Source organism: Squalius cephalus (genome assembly GCF_949319135.1).
Source record: "Squalius cephalus genome assembly, chromosome: 24".
Lineage (NCBI taxonomy): Eukaryota > Metazoa > Chordata > Actinopteri > Cypriniformes > Leuciscidae > Squalius > Squalius cephalus.
Window position 1 is genome coordinate 2,400,668 of NC_137145.1, and position 14,091 is coordinate 2,414,758.

Consider the following 14,091-nt stretch of genomic DNA (forward strand, 5'->3'; position numbering starts at 1 on the left):
CACAAAAAGTTCCATTTAGAGCCATTTAGGTTCGTCTAAAGGTCAAAAGGTTTTATATGGAAACTTAAAAGGATTCCAAGACTAGTTTTGCTTTAACAGTGAGTAAATATCAATATTTTCATATAGGTTCAAATAAATGGCTTCTCACCAGATGACATTGAAATAAGCATTACCATGAAAAGTATATAGGCTATATTTTATTAGTGATGCATCAATATATAATATGCAAACATATCAATATATAACGCAACAGATAGAAGTATAAATTCACAATATAAGTGCAAAAGTTACACATTGATCAAAATCACATTCACTGAATATAGAATAAATAGTAACACTTTAGTATAAGGAACACTTATTCACTATCTATGATTTTTGCCTCAATAAACTCCTAATTACTGCTTATTATAGTTAGTAAGGTAGTTGTTAAGTTTAGGTATTGGGTGGATTAAGGGATGTAGAATATGATCATGCAGAATAAGGCATTAATATGTGCTTTATAAGTACTAATAAACAGCCAATAGTAATATGCATGATAATAAGAAACAAATTAATAGTGAGAACTGGACCCTAAAATGAAGTGTTACCGAATCAATGTGCATTCATTTATTTCTTATACAGATCCTTACAGAATAAATAGTTTTTAGGAGATGAATAAAGATAATTGGTTTCTATAATAGAACCCTAATGAATCCCATTAACAAAAAATATGTGTATTATGCCTGATTTATTCATGCAGGACTTTCTAAATGCTCGAATTCTACATTTTCACAGCATTGTCCATTTACTCAATATTAAATGAATGAGTCTGCAAATGAAAGTGATATTAAAATCCTTTGTTCAAATGCAGTATAAATACTTTTGCTGCCAGCTAGTTTGTTATGATTTCATGCACACATTCTGAAAAGCACAAATGATTTAAAAAATGATATTTGTGTCTAATGATGTATCTGTGAACTCGCACTGAACTGGTTGCGTGACCTGCACAACAACACTGCATGTACAGTATCAGACCATGTTCAGTAATAGTATTAGTGAGTGAGCGTGTTGATCAATATTCTCTCCAAACTGGAGTTTTGCCAGCCAGTCTTCACTCCAAGTCCAATGATTCTGTCTGACAAACAAAAGATTTTCTGTGCTGTACAATGATCAATGCTGTCTACAGCACTAGTTCTCTTTTAGTAAATATAATTTACATTTTCTGTGATTAAATGGTCCACATATATACAAATTGATCATGAAAAAGCCGCCACAGTTATGCAACGAGCTATTGTAGAGAGGATTTCATAGTGCTCCTTCTCATTCAGCTAATTTACCATTAGATTAGTGCAGATGAAAGAGATGTACAAAGACATCAGACTCACTGGATGAATGCATGCTAGCTATGGCTGTGAATATGCTTAAAAACTCCCGTTAGCTGGCATAAATCAGAAGATTAGGTTGTACAAATACATAATAAAACGTTCTGCCTTTTTTTCACTGCATGAGGATAAGGAAACACTGAACAGTCTTGAATGCTGTGTTTTGAAAACTCCATTCCTATGCCAGCGACGTTTGATGTCATTGACGTCAACATGACGTAGGCGCCATAAAGTGTAGTGAGATTTGACAGCTGATGGTTTTCAGCAGGATTTTTTTTTTTTTTTTTTAAATATAAAACCTGAGCTGCGATATCAGAACTTTATAATAGCTGTTTCCTAGTAAAAGGGAAGTTGTTTTTCCCTCAAGGTGGCGCTCGGCCGTTCAGAAAGCCAAACATTCTTTAATTTGACCCATTTGTACCGTATTTTACATCTATTAATTTAAAGGATTGGAAACCGAAATACAAGTGGAAATGTTTCTCAAGGCACCTTTGCAATAAAATGGTTTCAAAGCAGCTTCGCTGTAGTAAACAGTAACATAACAATGATGAAAACTTCATCAAATATGAACAAGTTATTCAGCTCAGTTCAGTTCAATAACTGTGAAGTTCATTCATTATGAAACCAGATCAATTCAGCTATAAGCTGCTCTACTGAATAGTTATTTAGATCAATTCAATTCAGGATATTAAGTGAACATTCTGATTTCTGATCATAAACATCTTGATCCATCCTGACTAGCGCAGAGAAAAGTAATGTACCACGTGACCACGTGAGGCAACATTATGAAAAATAATTTACACCTAAATATTGATACCGAGATATTTTTAATGTACATTTAAATTGAAAACTGACAGCGAAGAGTTCAAATAAAATTATTATTTATATCCATCGTCCCTGACCAATTGCAGACAACTTCCGAGCATGTAAGTACCGCCCATTTTCAGTTTGCGCGGTATGTTTTAGCGCGGTCGCGGATGGTTTAACTGCTCCAATGTAATGATGACGCTATAAAAGGCTGATTTTGAAAGATGGGATATTAAAAATTATATTGGACCCCAAAGCAAGTTCGTGAGTAAACGATGTTAATCAATTCATATGCGAAGCGGTTGGTCAATCATTACAGATGTCGTGTATGCATAGAAATCTTAAAGGAACATCGGCAAAACAGCCGTTGAGCTGAAGTGTGTGACTATGGCTGTCTGAAATCACATACTCATTTTGAATAAGAAATTACTTCACGACTGCTAAAAAGTACGTTCTATATATACTATGAATGTATAGTAGCCTATGATTGTAACTACCATAGATATGTATTTAAATTATATCTATGGTAACTACATTCGCTGTGTTGGTGTTGCCCTTGTCACGTGACCTACCAGTGTCAGTTGCGTTGCATCACCGCCATTCACAAGTCCTCTCCTGAGGCCTCATGGGATAGTAAAGTAGCTTTGTCCCAATTCAGAGGGTGCATCCTACCATTAATGAGTGACTGTACTAAACTTTTTTTTAAAAGTTATATTAAACTGTCTGAAAACAAAACAAGGTTCACAAACTATGTTCATGGTCCATTTCTGAGTATAAACTAGATATAATCGCATCCTAGTAAGATATAAGTCAACATTTTTGTTATTTTTACATCTGTATCTTTAGATATTTGAGTAAGCTGTAACCCATTACTTGCATTTAAAAGTAGCCTATAATTCAGCAATTTCTCTCAAAAAAATCCTGTCGTGCAATGAATTCTGGGCTAGGCAAGGTCATGAAGGGTCCATCTCATTGCAAGGGAAACAAAGAACGCATTTGAAGGAGCTGTCGGTACACGATCCGTTCCACCTGCACGATCCGTTCTACGCATGCGTATAGGCCTAATGGGATTTTAGCAATATTGCGATTATACTTTACCTCATGTAAACACAATACTTAATAATGTGATTAAGCTCATAATCGCATAAACTATAATCGTATTAAAACAGGTGGCGTAACGCCGTTTTTAATCGCAGTATGCGGCCATGTAAACACTTTAATCGCACTAACTGAAGTGAACTGAAGTTTTTGTCACGCACCTTAAGCGCATATTCATTTTAAACTTGACATTAGGAAGTTTTCCCTGAACACTGTCAACACGACTCACTGTCAAAATACGTCCATAAGTCTGCCTTCATCCAGAAACAGCTCAAATAATGTGACAGCAGTGTATAAAACTGTTAATATTTCTGTCTTCATCATGGCACAGAATAACAAAATACGTCCATAAGAACCCGTTTGTTATTTAACGTACGTAATTACGCGCATGCGTGAAATGGATCGTGTACCGACAGGAGCCTTCGAATTGGGACAGACTTCGTCGCACCGCGGTGACGCTATCGACCTTTGAAGGATGCAGCCTCTGAATTGGGACGCAGCCAAATACAAACTCTTTTATGAGTAGGGCTACTGTGAATTCGGACATACTTCTTTTCTCACATACTGTTTTTCGGCTACTAGCCTATTTAGTAGGGAAGTATGCGATTTCGGATGCATGGGGGGGGGGGGGGTGATCGACAACTACTAGTGTCGTGGAGCGGGCGATCTAAAAATTTTAGTAATCAAAAAGCATGTCTATTTAATTGAAATCATGAAACTTACACAATTATTAAACTTACACAACATTAAAAAAACTTCTATGAATTTATTTATTTTTTCCACACAAATTCGGTGTAGTACGGAAGCCCTGAACCGCAACGTAAAAAAAAAAAAAAAAATCTGTAAAAAAAAAGAAAAGAATTATGTAAAAAAAAAAAAAAAAAAAAAATTATGTACAAAAAAAAAAGCTATCATTTCAAGATTAAAGTCGAAATGTTTCGAGATTAAAGTCGAAATGTTTCGAGAATAAAGTCTTCCGTAGAAGTTTTGTGTGTGTGCTTGCCGTTATTTCACATTGCCGCACAGGCATTCATGCTTGTGCGTGCGTGTGTGTGTGTGTAAATACATGCGCTTGTGAAGTCGAACTGCCGTATATAATAGACACTGTACTTTCTGGATACATTTTAAGTGCATCATTCTGTATCCAATCATTTGGCCGGATCCCGTGATTTCCTCAAATATAATAACCACTGGTGGTTGAGGAAAGATTCCCTGAAATGATTGTAAAGCGCTTTTAAGTGTAGGCCTACAGTAGACATATGAAAGCGCTATATAAATGCCTCATTCATGCATTCATTCATTCATTCATTCATAAAGCTGGATATCTTGATCCAGTCTGACAGTATATTTTATAAAGTCCTATAGCCTAATGTCATGTTGGTAGACCTGTAGAATATCCCTTTGTTGAAAGCCCAGATAAAAGTAAAAAACTATTATTTTGTGTAGATCCAGTTTACACACACACACACGCACGCACACGCATGAATGCGTTGGTAGGGGACAATAGTAGGGGAAACACTGCAGATGTGGTTTTGTTGAAGTTGCATCCAATCTGGGCCTTCAGAAAAATTCCTTATTGTTGAGTTGCACTGTACTTTTACAGCTGGGAATGAGGTCCCTGATGTTTAATAGATCACGACTAGGGAACTAGGGAATGAAATGAGACACTGCAGTTGTCAGCCGGCAATGACCTAGTTGACTGAGTCAGCATATTAAAATGCTGGTTTAATTTCTTGAACAAGAATCGATGCGTGTCAATCCATTTCATGACGTCTGTGTTTCCAGAGGGTGGAAAATTGCGATGAAAAACCTAATTATGACCGTTTTTGATGTAAGAAACCTTGACTAACATTGTAATTGGACTTAATGAAAGAAAATTAAATGATGCAAAATTAATATGACCCCTTTCATTATGATCCTGGTGAACTTTTCCGTGGACGGCAGCCATGATGATTGAGATTGTTTGGGTGGGACGCAGGAAATAGTTCTTTGATCACGCCATCCATTCAAAACAAATCTGACCTGCAATGCTTTAGCAGAGACTCTTGAATTTTGCAAACCAAAATACAGTCAAACCAAAATGTATTCAGACGCCTTCAACTTTTCTCACATTATCAGAGTTTATTCGCTATAGTTTAGAAAATGGTAATAAAATATGAGCAGAACTCAGTTGATATTTGACTGGTTTTGTCCGTCCTTCTGTTAGACTGTCTCACACATGAATTATGTTGAATATCTGTCAGCTGTTAAATTTAACTACACAATTAGATAATACCAGTTTAGCTCAACCAATCACCAAGCAATGCTTCATTTTGTTCAGTCTGTGTGTAAAAAGAGCATTAGCAATTAAAGAAAACACACTTCAGCAGAACATGATCAGCTCAAAGTGTCGAATCATTCAAATGTATACATTTTACTGGTCGTCACTATGAAGAATTTTTAGGTATAATATGTCACAGTTTACTTTATTTTGCTCTCCTCACTTACATAAATGAACTATAACTGTCCTGCACACACTAGTGAAAAAATTTCAAAAAATTACATCTGGTGTCTGAGTCTGAATAATGTGTGGTTTGACTGTATATATATACAGAACGCATATGCAAATCCGCCCATAAACCTCTTATTTACCAAAGCTGCACAACACTTTTAGAGAGCTCGCTGTATTATGCAAGAAATTATACGGTCTGACAAACACTGAGATGTTACAGAGAAACAGAGAAGAGACACGTCATCACATGCAGAACAACATCGTATGGAAAAATGGTAACACTTTTCCAATAAGGTTTCATTTGTTAACATGAATTAACGATGAACAATACAGCATTTATTAATCTTAGTTAATGTTAAAGTGCCCCATTTAAAGGCTCCTAATGTTGATTTGGAGTCTCCTACAACAGGTTCACATGCATCAAACGTAAAAAAAAAAAGAAAAAACTTTAAAAAGAAAAAGAAAGTGTAAAAAGAGCATTAGCAATTAAAGAAAAACACTTCAGCAAAACATGATCAGCTCAAAGTGTCTGAAGAATTTTTGGGTATAATATGTCACAGTTTACTTTATTTTGCTCTCCTCACTTACAGAAATGAACTATAGTGTCCTGCACACACTAGTAAAAAAATATAAAAAATGATATCTGGTGTCTGAATAATATTTGGTTTGACTGTACCTGGCCGTCGCATTATATTATTAAGGGTCTTGAGAAGCCATCAAGGGTAAGGCCATAAAAACACTGATTCTTAAAACTATTAAATTGGTTTTACATGGTAGAAATCCCCTCCAAAGGCATTTTAGTGTGAACGAGAACTGTGTTATGAATAATTGCTTTTGTCATTATACTGTACTTCCAAATATCTTTGAACCATTTGGCTCTTAGAAAACAGATCTCTACCCATAATTCACAGGGCCATATTGAATTTGTATTGAGATTTGACTTGAGTTAGAGTGGAAGTAACTCTGTTGATGGTACATGGCACATACCACATTTTCTCACGCCTTTCCCAACCCTTTGTGAGCTACAGACACGTAAAAACAACACCCCCGTCACTGTGTTTTCTTTGGGATAAGCAGGAACGCGTCAGCACAAGTTCATGTCGTCGACTCTCAAAGGGTTTTTTTTTCCTTCCGACCAGCTGTTTTTATCCCATTTCCTTGTTGCAAACTGTCACACAATCTTGCTCGTTTCATGAAATGCACGGGGTTACAGTAGCTTGTCCTTCGGGAGTAGATAAAAGCATTAGCACTGTGTTTTATTTTCTTAATTCATTGCAGCTTTTCCTCTCTGAATATACAACATTAACATATGGGATGCACATTACAGTTCACCCCAGCTGGGTTGGTTAAACACTGACATCCAGCCTGTTTTGCATCATGGTTTGCATTGATCATAATCATAGCGTGCTGAATATTTCATTACGGAGCCGTTCCTTTGCTGCTGCATCCCTTTATTTGTTTGCAAAAACCTTATTTGGGCAGATTATACACTTGAATACCGCAATTCCTCTGAGCTAAGACAAGATGCTGATATCGTCTGACAGGCCACACTCATGTTGTTACTAAATTAGGCCGATCTGCATCAATATAATGGGTTTTGTGACAAGGCAAATAGCGTATCACAATGTTGTTTTGTGCTGTTTGTGGCCCCATTACATGCGATTCAGTGGAAATGTGCAAATGCATTGAGGTGTGAAACACATAACACATTACATTTGGACAATTTTAGGAATCTAGAATCAGCCCCCATCGTGGAGGATGTTTTTTGTTGTTTTGTCTATGCTGTATGACTCCAGGGTTCATGCACAAAGGTCACTGGCAAATGAATGTGTTTTGTAACTTGTACGTCAGGATCGTGTGCCATTTCAGAATTGAAATGAAAAATGGGAGGATGTAGAATTGTAATTTGAATTTGACAAAATGGAATGAAATTCAAAGACATACTGCTGTAGTTTTTAATAATGCATTTCATTTTTCGGTAAAAATGACTCAAACTATGGAAAAAAAAAGGATTTGTCTCTGCTTCTGTTTCATCGTGACTTTAATAGCCAGTGTTTGAAATCATGCATAGAAATTTAAACTGAGTTTATTAATGATTTTTATGATAGAACTTTCATTTTTATAGACTACAAGGGAAGATTAATTTCCCAAAATGCTGAAATATACTTTATATATAAAGTAAAGTACATTATAAAGTAAATTTCAGCATCCTGGGAAATTAATCTTTTTTTTTTTAAGTTAAACCAACCGATCACTTTTTACAGTGTTTAATCAATAGATTCATATTTTGAATCATTTTTTTTTTTTTTTTGGGTTGTCTGTAAACAGAAGAAATATATTAATTAGAAAAAAAAAAATTGGCAGAATAAACTGAGCTAATGAAAGTATCGTATTAGTATCGAAAGTATAGTAATTCAAAGTATTCCATGTGTAGTTGTCCAGTTCAATTCAGATTCACACTCACGGATTATAAGAGAGCCATTTTTTCAATTCTGAATCAACTCATCCTCAGTTGGTTTAGATGCTTCAGTAAGCCAGTTTATTAGGCTATTTCATAAGCATTTAGATTGGTCAGTGTTTTCTGCTCTTCTATTCCTGATGAAATTCCTCTGTTCTCTCAGGTGAAAGTCTTGTATCCAGTGAAGACGGACATCAGCGTAGGTGTTATTGGCGGCTCAGGTGAACTCTGCCCCTTGGTCTTTGAGATTTTCCTAACTTTGAATGTGGAAGCGGCCATTCAAACTACATTGACCACAAAAACAAGCTCAATAATATCACTGTCCGAACTGCTTTCTGGCTGCTGGATCCTCATCGACGAGGTATGTGATCCAAATGGCATTTGAAAAGCGTTGCAGGCCGGTTAAACCCCAGAGAGGTGTGGTGCTGCTTTCGGTTGCACAAACAATGGAGTGAATGAGCGCTGTGTGGAATTAGAGCTCATTGTCAGCGGTTTAGTAGGTTGTTCCTGAGCTGAGCTGCACACGCAGCCTCGTCTTCTCCTCCGGCGAGTTGGAGCCAGATATGCTGGTTTGGAAGGGGGTGGTGGGTGTGTATGTGACACATCATTGGCTTGGGCTGCACATACAATCAGTCTCATCATTGTAAACCAACATGTAACCACACATTGGGCTGCGAACTTCGCATGCAAGACACAAGAATTCATTCACATTCTCTTCCTTGGAGTTACAAGCCAATGCGTGTAGATGTCCGACAGTCTTCCGTAGACGAAAGCAAGCGTTTCTTCTGGCTCATTGGGCATCAGTGAAAGCACACAGGTGAGTTTATTCATTGTCAGTCTTTATCTAGTCTCAGGCACATTGATATCTGTAACTCTTCCAACAGGTAAGTTGATATTGTCACCGTTGAGGGATCTTGTTTCCTTGTTGTGGTAACGGTTGAAGTGCGTTGGCTTGGTTGTCTTGAAACGTAACATCACTTAAAAATTGATGGACCTGTCTTTTAAAGACGCCTCAACGTATCATGATGTGATCGTTAGTCAAAGATGGTTAGTTTTAGCAAATAAACCCCTGCTTTTATAAAGGGATTGAGTTAAAAATACATTTTTTTTATTGGGATCTATGGTTTCACGAAACATCCGTGGAGCCTTTCCATTGCACTGAAGGATCTTTGTAATGGAAAAAGTTTATTTTGTTAGATTTATTATAAAATGTTCTTCACACTAAGACAAAAATGGACTTTTGGAAAAATATTGACTTTGGGGAACATGCAACAGTTCTTCAGTTGCATTGCTGTGAAAACTTTATTTTTAAGAGTCTGTGAGTCTTGATGTTACATTTATAGGTTCTTTCAATGAGTTTATTACATTACATTTATGGTCTCCTAAAGGACTACTGAATAAAAAGTTTTTGTTTTGGTGAAACATCAAACATGAGCTTTATTTTGCACTGAACTTGATAATATGAAGATCCTGCAGTGGTTGTTAATTTTGTTGGAAGAACCATTTTTGGCTGTATAGGGATCTTAGGTTCGTTCTTTGGAGATGAAGAAGTGTCGTTTCAGATCCTTTTTGGTTTATAAGTTCATTAAAAACATGAGAACATTGATGGTTTTCTATAATATTATAGAATGCAGAATTTGTGTGTGTGTGTGTGTGTATCTTAAAACTAGAACCTTTTATTTTACATTCACCCAAAAACTTGCATATTTGTCTTTAGGGCACATAGTAATACATAGTAATTTAATCTTCAGAATGCTAAGTACGTCACCTGAAGTCTTTGACGTAAAGACGTTTGTACACACAGTGACTACAAAAGGTATTTGGACACTTCAGTCTCAATTATAAAGTCTGAAATTAATTATATGTTGTCTCAATGTCTTTGAATCAACTGCCGTTTTTAGTGAATATATGAAATCAATTCTCCTTAAGTTCACACAGGCGTCCTAGCAGAGAATCACATTAAATATGAACAAGATCTGCTAACCACAAACATACCCGAAGCCACACAATACCGTCTTTACTTTGGACATTGTTTTATAATTCAAAACCTAAGAAACCGCTTTTGTGAAATGTTCCTGCTCCTTTCTTTAAAATAAATGCCAAATTGTTTGATATTTTATCTAATGTAAACATTCTGACACTTTTAAGTGTGATTTATGTAACCAAATAGCCTATACTCTATGGGGCCACTGGAAGTTCAAGTGCAAAACAATAGTTAGGCCTACTTTGTGTAATGTTGCTGTTTTAACAAGAAAAAGCTCTGAGTTCTTCTCTATATCAGTGTCAGTGTTTCTGAACTCCCTGAAACGCCTCCATTGTAGTCTTGAGTTTCTTCCGGGAACGAACACGTCACAATATTCCTCATTTAAATAATTAATACGCAGAATAAAGGGGCGGGGCCTGGTTGAGTTAGTTAGTAGTGTGTTAAACTGGTGGTTATGGTAAGGGACGGGACTTTCCCCAAACACACTCAAAGCTCTTGACCAATCACAACACACTGATCCAGCCGACCAATCAGAGCACAGTGTGCTTTTCAGAAGGAGGGGCTTCATAGAGACAGGAACTAAACGGGTGCGTTTTTATGTTTCCGTCGTTATCCAGTCGTGTTTCCCGAAAACATAGTTCCAACAAACATTTGCAAACAGCATCGCAAAGTTGTGCGGTTGGAACGACAGATCTCGATCTGTGGTTAGAAGCAGAGTTTCTTGTTTGCATGACATGTGGACTCAATAAATCCTTATCTTGAGCCAAATAAGCAAAGCTGACATTCAGTACAATCTATAGAGATTTAAAGCGGCGCTTTTGAAGAGTGCGGATGTGCGAACGTGCCCTAATATGCAAGAACGAGCCAATTATTGAATCTGGAAATAAAGCAAAATCCTCAGATGACATGTTCATAATTTATAGCAAAAAAAAAAAACTAGCATTAATTCGATCTCAAAATATTAATTAAAATAAGTTATTACTCCACCCCCCGAGTGATATCATTAACCAATGTGGTTGAGCGACAAATTTGCGACAATAGAGCACTGGGAAGAGAGGAGCTGCAACAATGTAAATTATGAGGAAAAATAAGGTGTTTTTGAACATTCAAGCATGTAAACCTATTCTAGTAGAGCCCAAAAACAAAATCAAGACTTCGAAAAAAGGCATAATAGGTCCCTTTTAATTGGACCCGCCTCTTGTTAGCCTGATTAGTGGCATTTGCTAATGTATCATGTACTATTGCTCATATTAAAGTTAATGATTGGAACAAACCCATAACCCTAAGCAATAAACATAGACATATCCTGTATCATTTGTGTTAGAGACATGAATGATTTTTAAATCATGTGGCTTGTTGAGGAGAGGTGTGTTATAATTTTGGTCTGCATACGTTTGTTGGGAAGTCGTACAGCTTATCTCCTGATCTTTTAGATCAGCATGAAAATTGCAAAATGGCAACAATTAGGCTAGTCTCTGATTATAAGACTGACCAATTGCAGCATTCTGAGCAGTTATCCTCATTAGTGTCATGCTTTCTGCATCTGTGTGACGTAAATATGTAAAACCTTCTTGAAATACCTGTTTGATCCATTGCAACACTGCTTCTTTTTTTTTTTTCTTCAGATCAACACAATGACTCTCTAAAACCTTTAATCACGATCTGTTCACATGCGCACATTGTAACTACCGTCTCCCTGGAATGTCTCTCTTGGCTAAAGTTTTGAAATAGTAAATTATTTAATATATGATTCACACACCCTGTTGCATTGCTTGTAAAAGGCGTTGGCATCGCTTTGACGTACCAATCAAGAATGCATGAATGACCATGCAGTTTAAGAGCATTGCTTACAAAACATAGCAGTTACTGGAAAGCAATGGAGCTCGTCCATTGGCTGCAGGCTAAATAGTATGTTTTGTATATAATGATGATAAATTCAATGCATGCAGCATCTGCAAGCGGCCTAATTACAGTACATGCACATGCACATGCATGTCACATATGTAAATGAGCCGGTCTCAGATTAATGTCTCAGACATTTCATGTTTCAGTTCTGTCAGGAGTAATTATCAGTGTAAAACCTTCTTCAAACGCTGTTAGTGTCTGTGATTTCACGTTGTTTATTCTGCATCTCAAACACGAAACGTGATGCGTTGATGATTACAATCCAGAGGAGATAGTCACACAAAAGCTATCATTAGCCGGTTCCATCTGCGAGAGGGAGTCGCATTTTTGCGTGGAATGGAAAAGCCTGCATCAGTTTTTCCAGTGTCCATTTTTCCAAAATAATGCGTCTGGTTTTGACAGTCAAGCTCCACTGAGGAATTCAGAGATGTTTTCTGGAGGCTGAACAAAGTGTAGTCCATTAGACATCTGTTGGAGAAGTCGTGGGATTGTGAGGTCAAATGTCTGATCAGAGCTTTCCACGTTTGTCTCTGATCAGTTTCTTAGGCAGAGTTTGCTGGGCTTTAAAGCACATCACAGATTCAAAGCACTGCGATCTGTCTTTGTGCAGAAAAAGTCCTTTTTTTTTGAAGGTTTGCCGGCTGCCGTTTCCTTTCAGATTTACCCATCATCCATCAGGAGCTACAAAGACATTTGTGACCTCAATTAATCAGTATAGAAGTTATATTACAACATTCTGATCATGGTCTGATTTGGCATTAAGTCTGTGAAATTAAGTCCATTAAGTCGAATTATAAATAAAGTTATCGAAACCTAAAATCATTCAAGTTGAGCCTAAAATCAGCCTGTGAAGTTTAACAAGACTTACTTGTTGTCAGAATATGTTAAATGGAAATACTTGTGGGACTTTCTAATATTCAGATAAGGATATAACCATGAAATGTAAGGAAAACACATGTCAGAACACGTGACTGTCAAATCACGACAGGTGATATGCTTTTGTATGAAGCTCTTATAAATATGAAGCATTCTCATGTTTAGCACATTTTGGATCATGTTGTCGCGCAGCAGCTCACTCTGTGCATCTTCCAGTATTTTCCATATTTCTTATATTCCATATGCAAAATGTGTTGTAAAGATCATGGGACTGGCTGATGCTTTCCAAGCATAATCAATAAGCAAGTTCGTTATCGATTATTTTCATCCATAATAATCAGTTTGATCAATTAGTTGTTGCAGCCCTTGTATCCAGTGTGCAGCTATATTGAAATGAAATAGTTCATATATTGTATTGGAAATAATAATGGTTAAATAAAGATGAAAAACCGCACTCTCTAGTTATATCTCATATATTTATTTATACCAGGGGTGCCCAATCCTGCTCCTGCCGATCGACTGTCCTGCACAGTTCATCTCCAACCCTAATCAAACACACCTGACTTTAATTTTCAAGTGATCCTGAAGACATTAATTGTTTGCTTCAGGTGTGTTTGATTAGGGTTGGAGATGAACTGTGCAGGACAGTCGATCGGCAGGAGCAGGATTGGGCACCCCTGATTTATAATTGTGGACATGGTATACATAAATATATGAGATATAACTAGAGAGTGCGGTTTTTCATCTTTATTTGATAACTTCTTTATAACTCGCACCCATAAATGGTTTGGGAGTTGAGCGCGCCTGTTCTCATTACTAAATAATAATGGTTATAATAATGGTTATTATTTTGCAATTTTAACTTTTTAGTCTTGGTCTGGGCAAATTAGAGATGCATATCGGCAGTCATATCAATGACTTTTTTATGTTATTTGTAGTGATCTTTAAAATAGGCATTCTATATTATATTATATTATATTATATTATATTATATTATATTATATTATATTATAAGCAGGAAGTTCTGAACAAAGTGTGACGCACTTGAAAAGTGCTTGAATTTCTCTCTCAAAAGGTTGAACAAACCCTGAAATGAATAATATAAAAACAT

The 14,091-nt window shown here is 36.5% G+C and overlaps 1 protein-coding gene across 2 annotated transcripts in view; it reads left to right on the top strand.

Annotated features, from left to right (window-relative positions):
• The first annotated feature begins 2,354 nt into the window (after positions 1–2,354).
• LOC307152273 (3',5'-cyclic-AMP phosphodiesterase 4D-like) overlaps positions 2,355–14,091 on the top strand; it is a 296,084-nt gene continuing 284,347 nt past the window's right edge. Inside the window, exons 1-2 of one of the 2 annotated variants that reach the window (XM_079860768.1) lie at positions 2,355–2,432; positions 8,379–8,576. The gene's annotated coding sequence lies outside the window, so the exon portion shown is untranslated. Of the gene's footprint in view, positions 2,433–8,378; positions 8,577–8,696; positions 9,033–14,091 lie in introns of those variants that run through there. The other variant, XM_079860771.1, reaches the window with a different exon arrangement.